The 20,822-nt window shown below is 33.3% G+C and overlaps 1 pseudogene; it reads right to left on the bottom strand.

The window, feature by feature from the left end:
* Positions 1-17,799: 17,799 nt before the first annotated feature.
* Positions 17,800-19,678, bottom strand: LOC120138473 (annotated as a pseudogene).
* Positions 19,679-20,822: the final 1,144 nt, after the last annotated feature.

Below are 20,822 nucleotides of genomic sequence, written 5' to 3' on the forward strand. Positions count from 1 at the left end.
GTCGAGAGGTTAGATGATAGTGTTGAAGCTGAGTGGTATTGTCGTGGCATATTATGTTGATCTGAACCAATAGGATCCCTACACTTGCTAACGTTGAGAGGTATTGTCATGGCATTCTTAACCTGTCGAGTCCCTTGACTAGAGATAACATAGGCCACCTTTAGTAAACTTTGTCAGGCATGTAAGACATAGAAGTAAGACCATCTTAAGAAGATAGACTTAAGTGTCCTAAGTGACTCCTATCATTCATTCCCCTAATAGCTTGTTGTGTGAGGATTATCAATTCATTTTATTTAAAGTCCAGTGTTTACATTTTGTTTTGCCTTTACATTTTGAATTGATTTCACTATACTCAATTCTATTTTGCCTCGACATCTCCATTTGCTACCATATCACGCTATTATTCCATCACAACATACATTTGACATTGCCTCAGCATTCTCATTAGTACATACCATCATACTAAATATACATAGATAAAATAGTTATTTGCTTTGATTGAACTTATAAATTTCCTCCAATCTATGTGGATACGATACTCACTCATCACTGTATTACGAGTTCGATTGTGTATACTTGCACATATTTTGCGTCCATATTTAGTACTCATAAATCAAGAACATTTACCCAAATAAAAAATACCACGTCAGCTGTGCCATTAACTTTTTTTCGGCTGGTACTAAAATGAAACAAAAAGTAAACGTTAGGTATGGTTTTGAAAAAATTAAAAGTTGAGGTACTAAAATGGAATAAAAATAATATTTTTGGTATGTTGCTTTAGTGGTACGTTGTGGTATATGACGTGCGTTGTAGACTTATCCTTTAACTAGTTCAATAAATTCTATTTTTTAAATAAATTTATATAAAATATTAAATAAAAAGTGGAATTTGATTAAATAAAAATGTTACATTATTGTAATATTATAAATCAATTTTAATTAAATAAAAATAAAAACTAAAATAAATAAAAATTAAAAACATTCCTCCTCACTCTTCATTAGCTTCTTTAACATTTAAGTTTATTATTTAAAAAACAAATAATTGAAACTTTAATGTTTAAATTTTTTATTAATAAAATGGGTATTCAAACTCAGAATCTTAAATGATAATAATAAATCTCTTAATCACTAAAGTTGTTTGATTCGTAATCAATAAAATAATTTGAGTTGAATATAGAGCGCTAAATATGTTACCAAATATCTGTTAAATTATTTTTTATCAGTTTTAATTATTTTACTTTTCTTATCATTGATTTAGTGACGTTTAAATCTATCAAATTTTTAATTATATCACAATAGTTATAAGGGTGCATTCCCAAATTTGTTGGGTGTTTTTTTTTCTTTTGTAGTGAACGAAAACATTGACACTACTTATTTCGTAGGCTTCCATTAAATATAGGCTTAATACATTAATAAGTATTCAAACAATACCGTTTTTCCTATTTAGGTGTCTAAACTTTTTTCGATCAATCCACATGTCTGAGGTTTCCAACGTTATACTTTTGGTGCCTCAGTCGTAACGGATGTTAAATTTTGCCTTTAAGTGACTTGTGTCACGCTCAATTAATTTTGATAATTTTATTTTCTTAAATAAATTTTTTAAAATTTTATAAAGGTGTCACATGTCATTTAACGGCATAACTTAACAGCAGGAACGGTCCAGGCACCTAAAAGTGTAACGTTTGAAACATTAGGCACCTAGATTACCCGAAAAATAGTTTAGGCACCTAAATAAAAAGAAGTGTATAGTTTGGGCACTTATTTTTATATTAAACCTTAAATATAATAATGTTTGCATGAATTTTATCTTCAATGTTAAAATGAAATGGAAAAAGAAAAAACAGAAAAAGAAAAATTTTAAAATAATTATTAAACATGGTTTTGATATTTTGATATATTAAAAATATTAAAATATTTAATAATTTTTAAGATTATAGTGTATTAGTACATTCGAATATATAATTTTTTCTAAGATTAAAAAATTTATCTTTCAACAAAATTAGCCCTGTGGATGAAAAAATTAATTAGCCAATAAGGCAACCCACAATTATTTTGTAATTTATGGCATTTGCTACAGTAGAGGGAAAACTTGTCATACTCTAATGACGAGTTTCCCTTGATATTAGTTTAAAATGGCCACAAGAATGTGAGGCCATGAGCCTTAATATTTTAATATTTTTTAAAGAATTCATCACGACCTAGTGACAAGTTCCTCTGATTATATTAAAAAATATTTTTTAATTTAAAAATATTAATTTATTATTTTTATTAAGAATTTTATAAAAAAAATAGGAATTCATCATGTCCTCATGAGTTCTTTAGGGTGACTGTTGGATTTAAAAAATTTAGTCGTTGCATGTCCGTTTAAGATTTCAAAGTTATTGTTTTGATTATTGAAACTCGTCATCCTCTTATGACAAGTTCCAACGGACATAATAAATTTAAAAAAAATATATGTATAAATAGGAGTAAGTTGTGGAGTTGGTTATATGAAAAGAGAAAAAATAGATAGATGAAATTTTTAGATACCAAAGATGCATCTATGAGAAAATTCTCAATTGATTTGTGGAATGGTGTTAATGGATGCACCGACATCGACTTTGACTATTACGTGCTTCAAGTTCATTTTCAGATGATGAGTTGATATGCCAATCAATTATTCTGAAGGTTCGAGGAGAAAAGAAAATGAAGGAAGTTGAAGAATAGCTTAAAAACAAAGGAATTTGAGAAGAAGATGAAAGAAATTTTAAAAGCTTATCAATATGATGTAACTAACTACTTTTAGAGAGGGATGAAAAAATTGAAAAAATTGAAAAATTGAAAAAATAAAATTAAAAAATTGTCAAAAAATAATTGTAAGTATAATTTTTAATGAATAAAATAATTTAGTTTTAGGGTTTAATTATATATATGAAAAATGTCATTATTAATGAAGTCATTATTTTTTTAAGTTATTTTAAATATGAATAGTTAAAATGTAACAACCATTTCCCGTATACATTTTCGTAGACAAGTCACAAGTGTCACATGACTTTTAAAAACATTTTCTTATTTGTAAACCCATAAAATTTTGTTTCGAAAACAAAACAAAACATTGTAATATAAAATAAAACATTTGTTGTAACATATTACAAAATTATAACTTTAATACATTCGAGGGCATTTTCTTAAATTCAAATACATGCCATCTAATTATCAAAAGAAGACATAAATGACCTACAGTTACTGATGAGTCAACCTTGGATTGATGATCTACTGTTACCTACACGTGAAAATACACATGATAAGTATATCTTAGTGAGTCATGATATAATAAATAACCTTTGGTGTTCCAACATATTTCATTTCCCCTTTATCAAAACCATTTGTTATGATTCTTTCTTTTAATTTGTAACCTCCAGTTATGTTTATAATACTTAATTATACATTTTAAATTCTAACATCTTTTCTGTTGATAATGAACCCATATCCATTTCAACTATAGTATACTTTTACGATGATAATGTGCCCGTATACATTTCAACTATAGTATACTTTTCTGTTGATAATATACCCATATACATTTCAACTCTAGTATACTTTTCTGTTGATAATGCACCCATATGCATTTCAACTATGGCATCTTTTCATGCCTATAATGCACCCATATGCATTATTCTTTTATGTTGATAATGTACCCATATACATTTCAGCTATGGCATCCTTTCATGCTGATAATGCATCCATATGCATTATTCTTTACATTTGTTTTAGACCAGTTCATACTCTAAAAACTCATTTACACATCAAGTTCATATATTCCATAACACATAATAATTTCAGTAAAATATACATGAACATATAAATATTACATTCTAAATAATTTATAATCATATTCAATGAATGTACTCACCTGGCTCGCCTTACTTATCTATCCAAAATGAGAAGATAATTATTCCGGAACTTGGCCCTTGACTTTAGATTTACTCGACTCGGGAGCTTGTTTGCGATATTTAGCTAGAGTTGAATGCTTTTTCACGTGAAAGAGGAAGAAGAAGAGAGTGTGTAACTTTCCCTTTCTTATCCTCTCTTTATTTTTCTATTATATATATATATATCAACCAAATAAAGGAATTTAAAATCCATTTACCTCCAAATACCAATAATTGCCCTTTTAAATCTTTCCTCACTACAATTTAGTCTAACCTACTATTCTCACTCATTCTCATCTTTATCAATTAATTAATTTAGTCCTCCATATTTTAATTCCTTTCAATTCAATCAATGTCCTATTATTTGGGGTATTACATACTCTGCTAGTCTTTGTTATTTCCTACATGTGAAATCAACACATGCTAAGTATTTGCTTAGTGAGGCATAATAATGTAAAGGAACTATAATTTATACAAAAGTATATCATGACTATTAAAATATGAAATAAATCATATACTTAATAAGAATCATTCAAAAACCATCTCAGTTAAACCAAGTTTCTTTCATATAGTCATCAAAACTATTCTTAGTATGCCCAGCATACCTATATATCCATATTTTTCCAATTATCTTTTATTTTTCCCAATGTATGTCAACTGAGAATGCAAGGTACATGCGTTGTACTGAACTGTCGAAATGGTAATTCACCTCATTATAAATACCATGGGTGGTACCCTTTATGCTGAAAATGCAACGTTATGCATTAAGCAAAATCGATCGATAACTTTCATACACGAAGTATGTAGAAATGGTAATTCACCTCATTATGAATACCATAGGTGGCACTTTTAATGCCAAAAATGCACCGTTATGCATTAAACAAAATCGATCGATACTATCATACACAAAGTATGTCGAAATGCACCTATAACTCTCAATGCACATATAATGGGCTTTTAAGTCGAATCCACATATTTAAACATTTATTTCTGCAACATAGATAACCATTGAACAACATCAACATTCATTTTAGAGCAGTTCATACTCTAAAAGTTATTTATAATATCATTCCATACACATTATGAAAATATATCAAAATAATGTAAAACATACATTTAACAAGACCTTCGAGGTTGATTCATCGCGAGTCTTCCTCATCTCATATAAGTACAATAAATGCACTCACCTGATATGTCTCACTAGTATGCTTTAAGGATGTCCAGCTATTTGGCAACTTTCTAACATTTATTCTTTTAATAATACTTAAAAAGTACTATTATTTTCAATTTTTATTAAAATCCATCCTATCTTAAAATTCCAGGCTCAACAGTATCGATACCCCTACTATGGTATTGATGCTTCTATACTATGGTATCGATACTCCTTTCAGTATCAATGCCATTTTTTCATTCTGGAATCCGTAGTATCGATACCTTTCTCTTAGTATCGATACCTACAACAGTATCAATACTACTTGCATTAGTATCGATACTGTTCATCGAATCTCCTCAAATTTAAACATATAGTATCGGTACTTTCTTCCAGTACCAATACCCTTACCCAGATTTTTCATTTTACAATTCGAATTTTTACCCAAATTTCGTTTAATTCTCTTTTTTTTCCTCCAACAATACCCTTAAACTTATCATCACTAAACTCAACTAACTTTCCTCCATTTAGCTTGTTATAACATCTAAAATCTCCAAAGAACACCCCAAACTAAGAATCACACTAATTTTTCATACATGTTTTTAATCACTTTCAAGGCTTCTAATATATCATTTACTTCTTTGACAAGTCAAATATACCTGTAAACCTCAATAAAAACTCATATTTCAACATATCACTCAAAAAACCCATTTTCTTCAATCTCAAATAAATCATTCATCTCTTAGTTTTTAATCCTCCTTGAACTTTCCTTAAGCTTCTATATCACTTAAGGTTCCAAAACTAGCCCATAAACTAAAGGAAATCCCAACTTGAAGAAAACTTACATTTGGCTATGGAGGAGAGCACGAGATGAGCAAAAGAGAAGAAGATGATAACGTAGCTAACTTTCCGCTTTTCATCTTCTTAAATATCTCTAATAAAATAAACTTTTAAATCCATTTCCCCCTAAAGGACCAAAATGCCCATTCATTCATCCATTCTTACTAATAGGTCTTAAACACATTTTTTCCTAATTTATTTCTTGTACTTTAACCATTTATTCAATTTAATCCTCCAAATTTTAAGTCATTTCATTATGGTCACCGACTCGATATTTGGGGTATTACAATTCTCCACCTTAAAAAAATCTGTCCTCAAATTTTATGAAATACCTGATACTAAGAGGTGTGAAAATTGTTTCATTGTGACCTCCTCTCTTTCCTAAGTAGCTTCTTTTACCTAATGGTTTTGCCAAAGTACATTAACTATAGGAATCTTCATATTACGCAGTTATTTGCTTTCTTGAGTGAAGATTCGCACTGGTTCTTTCTCGTAAGTCATATTTGCTCGGATCTCTATTTCCTCTGGTGCGATAATATGGGATGGATTTGATCGGTACCTTCAAAGCATCGACACGTGAAAAACGTTATGGATCTTGTCCATATCAGGAGGAAAAGCTAACTGATAAGCTACGGGTCCGGCACTTTTTAGAACTTCATAAGGTCCAATGAATCTCGGACTCAGCTTTCCTTTGCACCCAAATCTCAATACTTTCTTCCAAGATGAAACTCTCATAAATACTTTTCTCCTACTTGAAATTCAATCTCTTTTCTTTTCAAATCATCATAAAACTTTTGTTGATCGAAGGCTATCTTAAGATTATCCTAGATAACTTTCACTTTCTCTTCTATTTCTTTCATCAAATCCAGGCCAACTAGGTCTCGATCTTTTAGTTCAAACTAATTTAATGTTGTTCGGCACTTCCTCCCATACAAAGCTTCATACGGAACCATCTTAATACTCGATTGGTAACTATTATTATAAAAAATTCGCTAAAGGCAAATATCTTTCCCATGATCCTTTGAACTCATTACACATGCCCTTAGCATATCCTCCAATACTTGAATAATTTGCTCTGACTGCCCATCTGTTTGCGGATGAAAAGCTATGCTAAAATTTAATCGAGTACCCAATACCTCATGCAAAGACTTCCAGAATCTTGAACTAATCCTTGGTCTCAATCGGAAACTATCGATATAGGCACTCCATGCACCCGAACTATCTCTTTTATATATAATTATACATATTTATCCATCGAGTAAACCCCCAGAACTGGAATAAAGTGAGCTGTCTTGGTCAATCTATCCACAATTATCCATATTGTCTTTTTATCGGGTGACAAAGGTAGCTCCGAAACAAAATCCATTGTAACTCATTCCCACTTCCACTCGGGAATGGATATCAGTTGTAGCAATCTGGAAGGCACTTGATGTTCAGCTTTCACTTGCTGACATGTCAAACATTTTACAACAAACTCCAATATAACTCTTTTCATACCGTGCCACCAATAACGACTCTTTATATCATGATACATCTTAATTCTGCCTGGGTGCATCGTCAAAGGACTATAATGTGCCTCGGAAAGAAAATCTTTCTTCAATTTTCATTATCTGGAATACAAAGTCTTCCACGATAATACAAACATCCATCACTTCTTATCTCGAAGTCTTTAGCCTCATCTTTTTCTACTTGAGCAATTTTAGTCAAACATGCTCCATCTTATCCTTGTAGCTCTTTTATCTAATCCAAAAGCATCGGCTTTAGCTTAAGCTCAGCAATTAAGGCAGCATCTTCCTTTACTGATATAATGCATCCAAACTCGTAGAGATGCAAAAGTCTTTCGACTAAGTGCATCAGCTACCACATTAGCTTTTCCTGGATGATAATTGATCATCACATCATAATCTTTTAAAAGCTCGATCCATCTTCTTTGCCTCAGGTTCAGTTCTTTTTGATTCAACAAATATATTAGACTTTTGATCTGTATAAATATGGCACCGTTCACCGTAAAGATAATGACGCCAAATTTTCAAAGCAAGCACGACCGCTGCTAATTCTAAGTCATGAGTAGGGTAATTTCTATCTTGATTCTTCAGTTTCTTGAGGCATAAGCCACAACCTTTCCATCTTGCATAAGTACACATCCCAACCTATTATGAGATGCATCACTAAAGACTACATAGTCTTTACTCGACTCAGGTTGAACAAGCACTGGGGCCCTGTTACGATTCTCTTTAACATTTCAAAATTTTCTTGGAATTTTTTCATTCAAACAAAAGGCACATCTTTCCGTAACAACTCAGTTAATGGAAAAGCTAACATTGAGAAGTTCTTCACAAATCGTCTATAATAACCGGTAAGCCCCAAGAAACTCTGAACTTCAGAAACATTCTTTGGGGGTTGCCAATCCACTATAGCTTGAATCTTTTTGGGATCTACTCTGATACCTTATGCGGAGACTATATGACCAAGGAAAACAATCTCAGCTAACCAAAATTCACACTTGGATAATTTGGCATACATCTTCTTTTCTCAAAGAGCCTGAAGAATAAATGAGCATTATGATCCTCTCTTGACTTGGAATACACCAAAATATCATCAATAAATACCACCATGAATTGTTCTAAGTAAGGTTGGAATATTTGGTTCATCAAGCCCATAAATACTGCAGGAGCATTATTCAAATCAAATGGCATTACCACAAATTCGTAATGTCCATACCAAGTCTGAAAAGCTATTTTTGAAATGTCATCCTCTTTTATCTTTAATTAGTGGTACCCCGACCTCAGGTCTATATTAGATAGCACTATTGCGCCTTTCGGTTGATCGAACATGTAATACCCCCAACCCGTACCTGAACCGAATATGAATCTGATGTGTCACATTAACTATTCAAAACATTTAAATTCATAAAAATCATAGAAAATTTAAAACTTTCATTAACATAAAGTTAACAATTTACATAAGTTTAAAACATTACAAAATTGATCAGAGCATACGTACTTTACGACTCTGTTTACATGCCAACATATCTATTACATAAAACAACACATACTGTGCAAAGTACTTCTGATCTGATCTTTGAATAGAGATATGATGCTCTGCAGATCCTAATTTTGATCCTCTTTTTTCTCCACACCTACATGTAAAACACTTACACGCTAAGTCATAGACTTAGTGAGGCATAAAACCATATAATAATGTATTTCCTATAAATATAAACATGCAATGTAATTATTCAAACAACATCATAACTATCATATACTGTTCCATCATATCACATGTGAATCATTGTAAACAATAATAACATGATAGCATATAATAATGTAAATGCTTTTTATATCTTTTATAGACCCATGTACATTACTGAGAACTTAAGGTATGTGATTACATTGAGGTTGTGCATATATGTTGTCACCACAGCTCGTATAAGGTCCACTAAGTGGTATGTGAAATATGTCCCGAAGGACCTATGCATATGTCCCGAAGGACCTGTGTATATGTCCCGAATGACCTATGTAACCCTCGACTCTTGGCATGCCAACTATACTTATAGCTCTCATATCACATAACATGGGTATTATCATTATGCTTCATATATTCATGTATTCATATCATTTCTCTTATAATCACATATTTCTTCTCTTCTGTTCCATATCACATGTACGTGTAACCACCAATCTCATATAATATATGTTATTTAAGTATATTCACATGAATCATATAGCATGTATCAAATCATATAAACATATATAACTCATGCATGTTTTAATAATGATTATAACATATGCATGTTCTAATAATGATTATAACATATGCATGTTCATAACTATTAGACCATGAAAACTAATATAGGAAATAGATTTATCACAAGTCTTATTTCCATTTAACTACACTTATAGTATGCACTCATCTTAGCCTCACTTGATCCCTATTACTTTAATGACTTCTTCTTTCTCGATCGATCTTAACTTTTTGTTTGTTGGAACTTTGCTTGTGCTCAATATCTACGCAATCATACATATTATATCCATATCAGTAATCCAAATATCATGATTCGATCCTTAATTTCTTAGACCAAAAGAAAATTAAATTTCATTTTATTCTTGAAGTAGTATCGGTACCCCCATAAGGTATCGATACTTCCCTAACTGTGGTATCGATACCAAGCCTAGGTATCGATACCCAATTTGTATTCTAGAATAATTGTTTCAATAGTGGTATTGATACCTTCCTTATGGTATCGGTACCCTTGGTATCAAATACTACATTCTCGGGTATCGATACCTAATGAATATCTTTGTTAAATCAGGCTTATGGTATCAATACTGTTCAACCAGTATCGATACCCCTATACCAAATATCACTCGTTTACTATTGAAGTATCGGTACTGGATGAAGTAGTACCGATACTCAAAGCCTAGATTTCACATTTTAAGCATGAAATTTTACCCATATCAGCTTAAATCCTTCATATCTTATCCCTTTTTATACTCTTAACTTAAGTACATATACTCAAACCAAGATTTATTCATTAAACACCTCTTTATCTTCAAAATCTCATCCTATATCTTCAATTTTAAAATCCCACCAAATTTCCAACATGTTCTAATTTCAATTCTAACACTTCATACTTCTTAATTCAACTAATGACAAGTCAAATTTAGTTTCAAATTCTATTTATCAACTCTTTTCCAAGATTTCATTTAGAAACTCCTTATCTTTAATCCCTCTTATCTCCCTCATCTTTGATTTTAGAACAACTTAAGCTTTCCTTAAGCTTAAGTATGGCCCAATGAACATAAACCTAACTTAAATTCAATAAATAACTTAACTAACAAGAAACTCACCTTTACTATGCAACTCACGACTGAAGAAGAAGAATGATAAGAAGAGCTCTTTGGATATTTCCTTCCCCTTTTCTTTCAATCTCCACGTGTATATATCTCATTCATATCTCATTTTTAATTCAATAATTGATCAAATGACCATTTTTTCCTTCCATTCTTCCTTCTTTGCTATCTAATCCTACACCAAGTTTTCAATATAAGTCTCTGGACTATTCAATTTATCTATTTTAATCACTAAATTATGAAGTTTTTCAATTTAGTCACTAACATGGTATTAAGGATATCACAGAACAGATCATCAATCCTCTGCAGAGGCTACTTATTCTTTATAGTCACTTTATTTAACTGACGATAGTCGATGCATAATCGTATAGACCCGTCCTTCTTTTTCACAAAAACACATGTGCTCCCCAATGAGAAACATCGGGTCTAACAAATCCCTTATCAAGTAGCTCCTACAATTGAGCCTTTAATTCTCTTAACTCCGTTGGAGCCATTCGATATGGAGCCATATAAATAGGTTTGGTGCCCGGGTAAATCTCAATATTGAATTCCACCTCCCGGTCTGGAGGTAAACCTGGAAATTATTCCAGAAAAACATCTAGAAACTCCCTAACCATTGGAATATCATCTACTCTCACTTCTGATACTCGAGTGTCTATCACATTAGCTAGGAAAGCTATAAACCTTTTTTACATCATGTTCTTTGCAGTCATGGCTGATATCACATTGAACGGTGATTTCACTTTTTCACCGATCACTACGATTTCTGAGCATTTCACATCCTTCAAAAATAATTGCTTCTTGCGAAAATCAAGCCATCCATGATGTGGGAGACAACCAATCCATGCCCAAAATGATTTCAATCTCATCGAAAGGCAACACCATCAAGTTTACCGGGAACACAACCCTTCAATCTTTATCGAGCATTTTCTACATACCCACGTTACTCTCGCACTGTGACCCATAGGATTTACCTCTATCATCTCACTAAAAATTGGTTCTAAAGGAATTCCTCTAGTTCTAACCAACTTTGTACTAATGTAAGAGTGTGTAGAACCAAGGTCAACCATAACAAGCACAGGTTCATCAAAAAGATGGAATGTACCTGTTAAGATTCTTGGGTCATCCCGATCCTCATTAGTCTTAATGTTGTAAATCCTGACTACTCCCTGAGTCTCTTATTACAACATTGACTCTGATTTTTCTTTGGATCTACCTCTGCTCCTATTAGAAGCTACCACAGATCTCTCAGATTGTGTTGAATTATCCCTGGATTTCTTAGGACAGTTTCGTGTATAGTGACCAGTTTCACCACACTTGAAACAAGCTCCATTGAGAAATGTGCATACTCCACGGTGAAATTTTCCACATGTCTAACATGGAGTTCTCTATCCAAATGCTCTACCCGAGCTAGCAACAAAAGATTGTGATTGTTTAGCTTTCTGCGAAGCTACAACAAAACCATCTCTCTTAGCATGATGGGAAATTGAAGACATTCTAACTCTTTTCCCCATCTGCATACTCTGTTAAGCTACTAGAGTCTCCTCTTGAACTCTTTCAATAGCCTTAGCTCAGTTTATAACTTCTTGCATGCTAGTTAAGTTTAAATCCAACATCATCTCTTTCAACTTTGGCCTCAAACCCTCAACGAACCAATCATGTCTAGCTTTGAAATTGAGAACTACCTCATTAGCAAAACGACTCAGCTTGTTGTACTCAGCCTTGTACTCATGTACTACTCGATCACCTTGTTTCAAATTAAGGAACTTCAACATAATCGCCTGCCTAAACTTCTCACCAATGTACTTATTCTTAAATTCCTCCTGAAAGATCGGTCAGGTCATTTGCTCCGGTAGTGCATACATTGTAGTATTTGACCACCACACTTGAGCTGATCCTCGAAGTAAAGATACAGCTCCACCCAGGTTTTCATAATCCGAGAAGTGAAGACTTTCAAGCATTATCATAACATCATTTAGCCATAAGTCAGCTTCTATAGGACCTTCATCATCTTCTCCCCAGAACTCAGGAGCTCCTAAATTCTTCAGCTCTTTTGGGATCAACATCCGTGGTGCTGGAGGAGCAAGGGAAGGCGGAGGAGGTTGGAATCGAGTCAGATTGGCATCGAGAGCTTGCATAAAAGCTCCAAATTCTGGCACAGACATACCCTGATGTGCAGGCGCACTAGCATTTTCAGATGGAATCGGATGCTCGTTATTAGCCTCATAGCTTTCGCTACCCAATCCTTCCCTAATTTCTTATTCAGCCGCTCTTCACGAGTTCGAAGATTCCAACATCTAATAGGACATACATAATAATAACACTCAAGTTAGTAAGGAGTGACATCAATCATATTATAATGACACCATATCAGTAACCTTGACAATCTTAGTGGCATGTAACCCTTTTTAAAGTGAAATAAACCTGGTTTCGGCCGAGAATTAGCTAAACATGCTCTGATACCAATAAATGTAACACCAATTTCCGTATATGTTCCGTACACAAGCCACATGTGTCACATGACTTTTAAAAACATTTTCTTATTTGTAAACCCATAAAATTTTGTTTCAAAAATAAAACAAAACATTTTAATATAAAATAAAGCATTCGTTGTAACATATTACAAAATTATAACTTTAATACATTCCAGAGCATTTTCTTAAATTCAAATTCATACCATCTAATTATCAAAAAAAGACATAAATGTGTTACATTTATTGATGAGTCAACCTTGGATGATCTCTGCTGCATTCCTTACTCTTCTATTCTTTGCTATTTCCTACATGTGAAATCAACACATACTAAGTATTTACTTAGTGAGGTATAATAATGTAAAGGAACTGTAATTTATAAACAAGTATATCATGACTATCAAAATACAAAATAAATCGTATACATTATAAGAATCATTTAAAACCATCTCAATTAAACCAAGATTCTTTCATATAGTCATCGAAACTATTATTAGTATGCCAAGCATACCTATCTATCCGTATTTTTCCAATTATCTTTTATTTTCCCAATGTATATCAACTGAGAATGCAAGGTACGTGCATTGCACCGAAGTGCCGAAATGGTAATTCACCTCAATATGAATCCCATGGGCGGCACCTTTTATACCGAAAATGCACCCTTATGCATTAAGCAAAATCAATCAATAACTTTCATACACGAAGTATGTTGAAATGGTAATTCACCTCATTATGAATACCATGGGTGGAACCTTTAATGTCAAAAATGCACCATTATGTATTAAACAAAATCGATCGATACTATCATACACAAAGTATGTCGAAATGCACCTATAACTCTCAATGAACATACAATGGACTTTTAAGTCAAATCCACAGATTTAAACATTTATTTATGCAACATTGATAACCATTGAACAACATCAACATTCATCGATTCATTTTAGAGCAATTCATACTCTAAAACTTATTCATAATATCATTCTCATACACATTATGAAACAACAACAACAACAACAAAACCCTATTCCCATATGTAATGGGGTAAGGGGAGGTAGTGTAGTAGGTTGCCCCTAACCCAGGTTGAGAGCAACTTCCGTGGAAGACCTCCGGCAGTCAAGGAAATTAAAAATAAAGATAAAATACAATGCATGTATAAATAAATAAATAAATAATACATAGTTGAACAGTCTTCATATGCAGTCTTCATATGCGTGTCTGTAATGGGAAGTAATCCCTGTGTAATAATCTCTACATATAGACAGAAATGTAAGTCCCGGCTAAATTTAAAAAGAGGAAACATGCAGGGAATGAATACACAGTAGTCGGCGATAGCAAGCTACTAGAAGGAATAAAGTTAAATGGGTTACCACCTAAACTAAGGCAACACTACTCCGCTACTCTAGTTATGGGCCTTCATAGATTCCAATGACATAAACATATAGAAGTAAAAGTCATGAAAATTACTACAGAGGCATTAAAAAAAAGACAGAGATGCTACACCCCATGGCTGTGACCCACACTACCCGGCTACCCTGGTCTTAAGTCTCCATACTTTCCTGTCAGAGGTCATGTCCTCGGTAAGTGTTAAATCCTTCAAATCAGATCTCAAGCAGTCTACCCACTTTCTCCTTGGTCGTCCTCTCCTTCTGGAACCTTCGACTGTAATCGACTCTACCCTCCTGACCGCATCCGACAGTTGTCGCCTAAGGACATGCCCAAACCACCGTAGTCTTCCCTCCCTCAATTTTTCGAATACAGGCACCACCCCCAAGGACATCCTAATTGCAGAGTTTGGTGTCATGTCCCACAGAGTCTTACCACATGTCCAACGAAGCATTCTCATTTCTGCGGCCTCCATCCTCCTTACGTGATCCTTCTTGATTACCCAACATTCTGATCCATACATCAACGCTGGTCTTATTGGCATTCTATAAAATTTTCCCTTAAGTTTTAGAGGCATCTTCTTGTCACACAAAACTCTAGTAGCAGCCCTCCACTTTAGCCATCTCGCCTTTATACGGTGTGTAACGTCATCATCTACACCCCCGTCTTTATGTATCATAGACCTTAGGTACTTGAAACATACATTTAACAAGACCTTCGAGGTTGACTCATCGCGAGTCTTCCTCATCTCATATGCCTCACTAGTTTGCTTTAAGGATGTCCAACTATTCGGCAACTTTATCTTTACCCTTTTTCTTGCTTGACTCTGGAGCTTGGTTATGATCTACACAAGCATCAATTATTACACATACCATACAAATGTAGTATACTTTCTAACATTTATTATTTTAATAATACTTAAAAAGTACTATTATTTTCAGTTTCTATTAAAATTCATCCTATCTTAAAATTTCAGGCTCAACAGTATCGATACCCCTACTATAGTATCGATACTTCTATACTATGACGATACTCCTTTCAATATCGATACTATTTTTGCATTCTAGAATCCATAGTAGTATCGATACCCACAGCAGTATCGATACTACTTGCATTAGTATTGATATTGTTCATCGAATTTCCTCAAATTTAAACCTATAGTATTGGTATTGTTCTTCCAGCATTGATACCCTTACCCATATTTTTCATTTTTAATTCGATTTTTTACCCAAATTTCGTTTAATTCTCTTTATTTTACCTCCAACAATACCCTTAAACTTATCATCACTAAACCCAACTGACTTTCCTCCATTTAACTTCTTATAACATCTAAAATCTCCAAAGAACATCCCAAACTAAGAATCACACTACTTTTTCATACATGTTTTTAATCACTTTCAAGGCTTCTAATCTATCATTTACTTCTTTAACAAGTCAAATAAATCATATTTCAACATATCACTCAAAAACTCATTTTCTTCAATCTCAAATAAATCATTCATCTCTTAGTTTTAATCCTCCTTGAACTTTCCTTAAGCCTCTATATCACTTAAGGTTTCAAAACTAGCCCATAAACTAAAGGAAAAACCAACTTGAAGAAAACTTACATTTGGCTACAGAGGAGAGCACGAGACGAGCAAAAGAGAAGAAGAATATAACTTAGCTAACTTTCCCCTTTTCCTCTTCTTAAATATCCCTAATAAAATAAACTTTTAAATTTATTTCCCCCCTAAAAGACCAAAATGCACATTCATTCATCCATTCTTACTAATAGGTCTTAAACACAATTTTTCCCAATTTATTTCTTCTACTTTACCATTTATTCAGTTTAATCTTCCAAATTTTAAATCCTTTCATTATGGTCACCGATCGGATATTTGGGTATTACATAAAACTATTGACATAAGATAATGAATTAAAGTGAATGTACAAAGAAACATAATCTTAAAACACAAAATCATAAAATAAAAGTTTGTTCAAGATATATAAACACACATAATCTTAAAAGCAGAATGATAGTTCATAACATATTTAGTGAAATATGTTAATATAGAGAACTAAAGAGGTTTTATTGGCGTGTTGGATAACTTGGAACATTCGAACAATGTTTTTTATAATGTCCTTTACCCTTGCAGTACCCACAAAGCTTTGATTGACCTTCCACTATTTGATTATCATTAATATTTATATGAATTTGAGTAGATTAAGATCGTCCCTTCAACTTTATACGTAATTCTGGATTAGAGAATTATTCTTCAGGAATTGGATCTTTAGGCCAATAAACTTTGTTTAAGATATACTTAAACTCACAATTGTAGGTGTTACAGTCATTAACATATATGTATCGGCCAATACTAACGTACATACATGCAACAACGGCGTAAGAAAATATATTCGTCGCCATTTTTATGCATATAAGTAGAAGTAATAGCTCACATACCATAGGGGCTTCTTCTTCGAACCACCATTTCGATGATACAGAAAACAAAAGCTCCTTTCATTCAGGCTGGTAAGACTCAGCTCATGAATCATATTTAGTCTAGGATTTCCACAATCACGTCTCATACATAACTCACTTCCCTCACATCTAATGCACACATATAATGCACGACGAATGCCTGAGAGGTGGTGGTTTACCCTATGGCAGATGTCAACGGTTCGAGTCCACTTATCTCCAACTCGTGAACTTAGCCGAAACAAAGCTATATGATAATACCAAATTTTTCGATTCGACAGTTCGATCTATGATTTATCATTCATGGACGTTGATAAGATCCTTCCATTTCATATAGCAGCACCTTAGGATGGCATAACCTTAAAAGTAAAGTTAAGGGCGAGGTTCAAAGGAGGAAAGGTTTACGGTGGATACCTAGGCACCCAGAGACGAGGAAGGGCGTAGTAAGCGACAAAATGCTTCGGGGAGTTAAAAATAAGTGTAGACCACTTACCAACTTTTTCAACTTAACAAAACAATAATCATAATCACAACCATAACAACAGGTACTAAATTTTCAAAATTGTCACCTCATCACCATATAGTACTTCTTCCACACTACCATTACTTGTTTCAATCAAGTTTACTAGGCCGAGGACTAGGACTCGGCTAAACTCATTTTTCATTAGAAATTCCCGACAAGTTCTAACCATAATATTCTTTTAATGAACAAGAACAAAGGAAAACCCTATCTGAGTGCAAACAGAAAGGCTTGTGCAATAAGTGCAGGCAGACTATTGATTTTAGCTATTCTCAGCTCAACTACAGTACTTAGCGCTTCTTCTTGCTTGCTTTTGCAGCATTGGATTTTGATGGGGTCGTAATCAGGTAGATGAACAGAACCACAATCGAGATCATAGAAATTTGAGATCCATAATTAGCCAGCAACCTCTACAGACATAGAAGGTTTTTATATTAATTTCAAGGGATAGGTTATAGATAGTAGCTTATCATTCCATTAATCAAACTATGAGAGGCAAATGTTAAGAACTAGATGGTCATATTATTTACTCCTGAAACAAATATGGCAATCCCAGCAAGCAATTTTTATCCATCCAAATTTTAGAAGCATATGATCATTTCAACACATATGAAAGGAATCATTTATACCTTAGCCTTCAAGAGTTAGTCACCACCAAAGCGCATTCCAAAAGGGAAAAAAAAAGATTTAGTAACATTGGAAAAAGGGAAAATTGATATTGAATAGCTATGATCATTGATTACTGTTATTCCAAACAAAACTTACCCACTCAAACTTCTTCTCAGGAGGTCTTTCAGCAAGAACAACCAACGGCAAGATTGCAGTTGAATAAGCCTCCTAAAAACACAACAAACTAGAGCATTAGAGATTTTTTCGACAATTTATTTTCTTTTCCCATACATTTTAAGAACAGACTCTGTAAATATCTCAAACCTGTAAAGCAGCTTTTGTGGGAATGCGGAAAGTAATTACTGCTGGGGCACCATAGAACATTCCTTGCTTTTTGGCCTCTAATTCAAATGAATGAGATAGAAGAGCACAGCTGAGAGTAAAGTTCAGCGTTTTAATTTATTCAATCCTGGAAGAACATATTTAATAGAATTAAACAAAAGCAAAACTCACGCATCAAGTCTTTCCCACGACTGTGAAGTGTTACCACTGACAATATCAAACATGTCTTGGGGCCAGCTATCATCGATTAAACTCACATCATATGCTGTCCTGAATCATTTTCTTTTCTAGAAAGATTGCTTCTCATGTTAGATAATATCCCTACAACACAAAAATACAAGAGAAATCCAAAAATACTCTACTTGTGAATTGGCAGGAACATCAGAAGAAAAAATAGACAATGCTTCTTAGAACTACTCCAGAGTTCCAAAAATTTCCCGCAATAAAATTCAAGCATTATTTTGGATCATATAGTAAAACCGACTTCCAATTAGAATTGATAGTCAACTACATTAGAACAGAACTTTACATGAATTGGAGAAATAATAATAAAATTGAATATCCATGAAATATGCTAAACTTTAGAGCAAAAAAATTATGGAAAAATGAAAAGGAAGTGTGCCAAAGTATTCTCTAGGCGTAAAGATAAATAAGGAATAAATCTCCTTTTTTAAAATTTATTGAGATGATCAGTCAGATTTACTATTTCATTTCGTTTATCCTTGATCCAAATAACTAATAAATAAATGAAATTCGCTTTAAATCCGCTTATTCTCTCTTGAATCGCCTCAAAATAAAATGCAATCTTTTCTGACATTAAAATCAGCTGCTTATCGTGCAAGGCTTAAAGGTAATCGAATACGTACAAGAAGGATAGATCGAATTCAGTTCAAACTGAGGATCTACTCAGAATGATAGGTAAATCTGAACAAAATTAAAGGAAGAAAATGATAGAGAAACGCACGAGAATCCTTGATTGTAGATGTCGATGGAGATGGAGACGAGTTCAGAGCCTGATTTGAGTCTGGTCAAGGATGCCTTCTTGTGAGCGATGATGAACGGCGCGTCGCCTGTGGCGATAGCTACTGATACAAAGAAAAGAATAAAGCCTTCATCAGCTGATTTCCGATCAGCGTTGCCATGAGAATGCCATAGCGGATTTCTCTTTTTTCTTCCTTCTTTTTTGATCGGATATTTAAATGGTTGAATTATTATAAAAAAGGTAAAGTATAGTAATGGTCACCGAACTTTTCTGACACTTGCATTTAGGTTCCCAACTTTTAAAACTTGTAATACAGTCCTTCAACATTTAGTCCGTTTGTAATATGGTCCCTGATGTGTTCGGCCGTTTGACGCCGTTACACTGCCGTTAGTACGTTTGCAATATGTTCACTGAACTTTTCAAGAGCTTGCATTTAGGTCCCCCAACTTTTAAAACTTGCAACACAGTCCTAAATTTTATTCTAAACCCCAAATCCTTTTCGATCTCGAATTTCTTTTTTGCTTCTCTCTTTCTCATTTCCAACGTAACTTTTCAGTCGGGGATGTATGGAAATTCTAATATGACTTTGAATTTTGTGGAGGTGTTGACTTGAATAAGGGTCCATTGAGAGAAGACCCGACCAAGGGACTATGGGACCATTAACGATTCAAGGTGTAATGTTAGATACAGGTCATCTCAGGTGAAGCATAGATGTTCGATGAAATGCTTGTGAGAAAAAAATGGGGTTAGAAATGCAGAGTTGACAAATACTACTAAGATGAACTAAGTATCATTGTTGAAAGTCACCAACAAAGTTGGAATTATTTTGTATAAATAGCATATAATAATTTCTTCGTTTAATCCTTGTGGTTAAAGATTTTGCAATAGATGATCAAATATAATGAAATCCCAAACAACGCCTTCACCTCTCAATCTCTTTCGCTCACGTGCACTCTTATTTGGTTTTTGTTCTTCAGTTTTATGCCATGTAAAATTGTAAACCCAAGCAGTGCTCTGTCTTTCAGCTTTTTATTTCTGAGCCTCTCCCCTCATTTGCAATAAGGTATTTATTTTCTCTTTTGGGCTATCCGGAAGTAAGATTTTCCTCTTTCGCACTTTCCCATTTTCAGCTCACATTGTGTGTTTTTTGTTGAAATTTTTATGTTTTTGGAACTGCATGTCAAGGATCTGGATATTCAGTGCTAGTTTTGAATCAAAACCATCTAATTTTCTTTCTTTCTTCTTAATCAAAACTTTTAGTACTCCTTATGAAAGATATTCATTCCATCAGAATAGAAGTGAAA

The sequence above is a fragment of the Hibiscus syriacus genome, unplaced genomic scaffold (assembly GCF_006381635.1).
Source record: "Hibiscus syriacus cultivar Baekdansim isolate YM2019G1 unplaced genomic scaffold, ASM638163v2 tig00110694_pilon, whole genome shotgun sequence".
Taxonomy (NCBI): Eukaryota; Viridiplantae; Streptophyta; class Magnoliopsida; order Malvales; family Malvaceae; genus Hibiscus; species Hibiscus syriacus.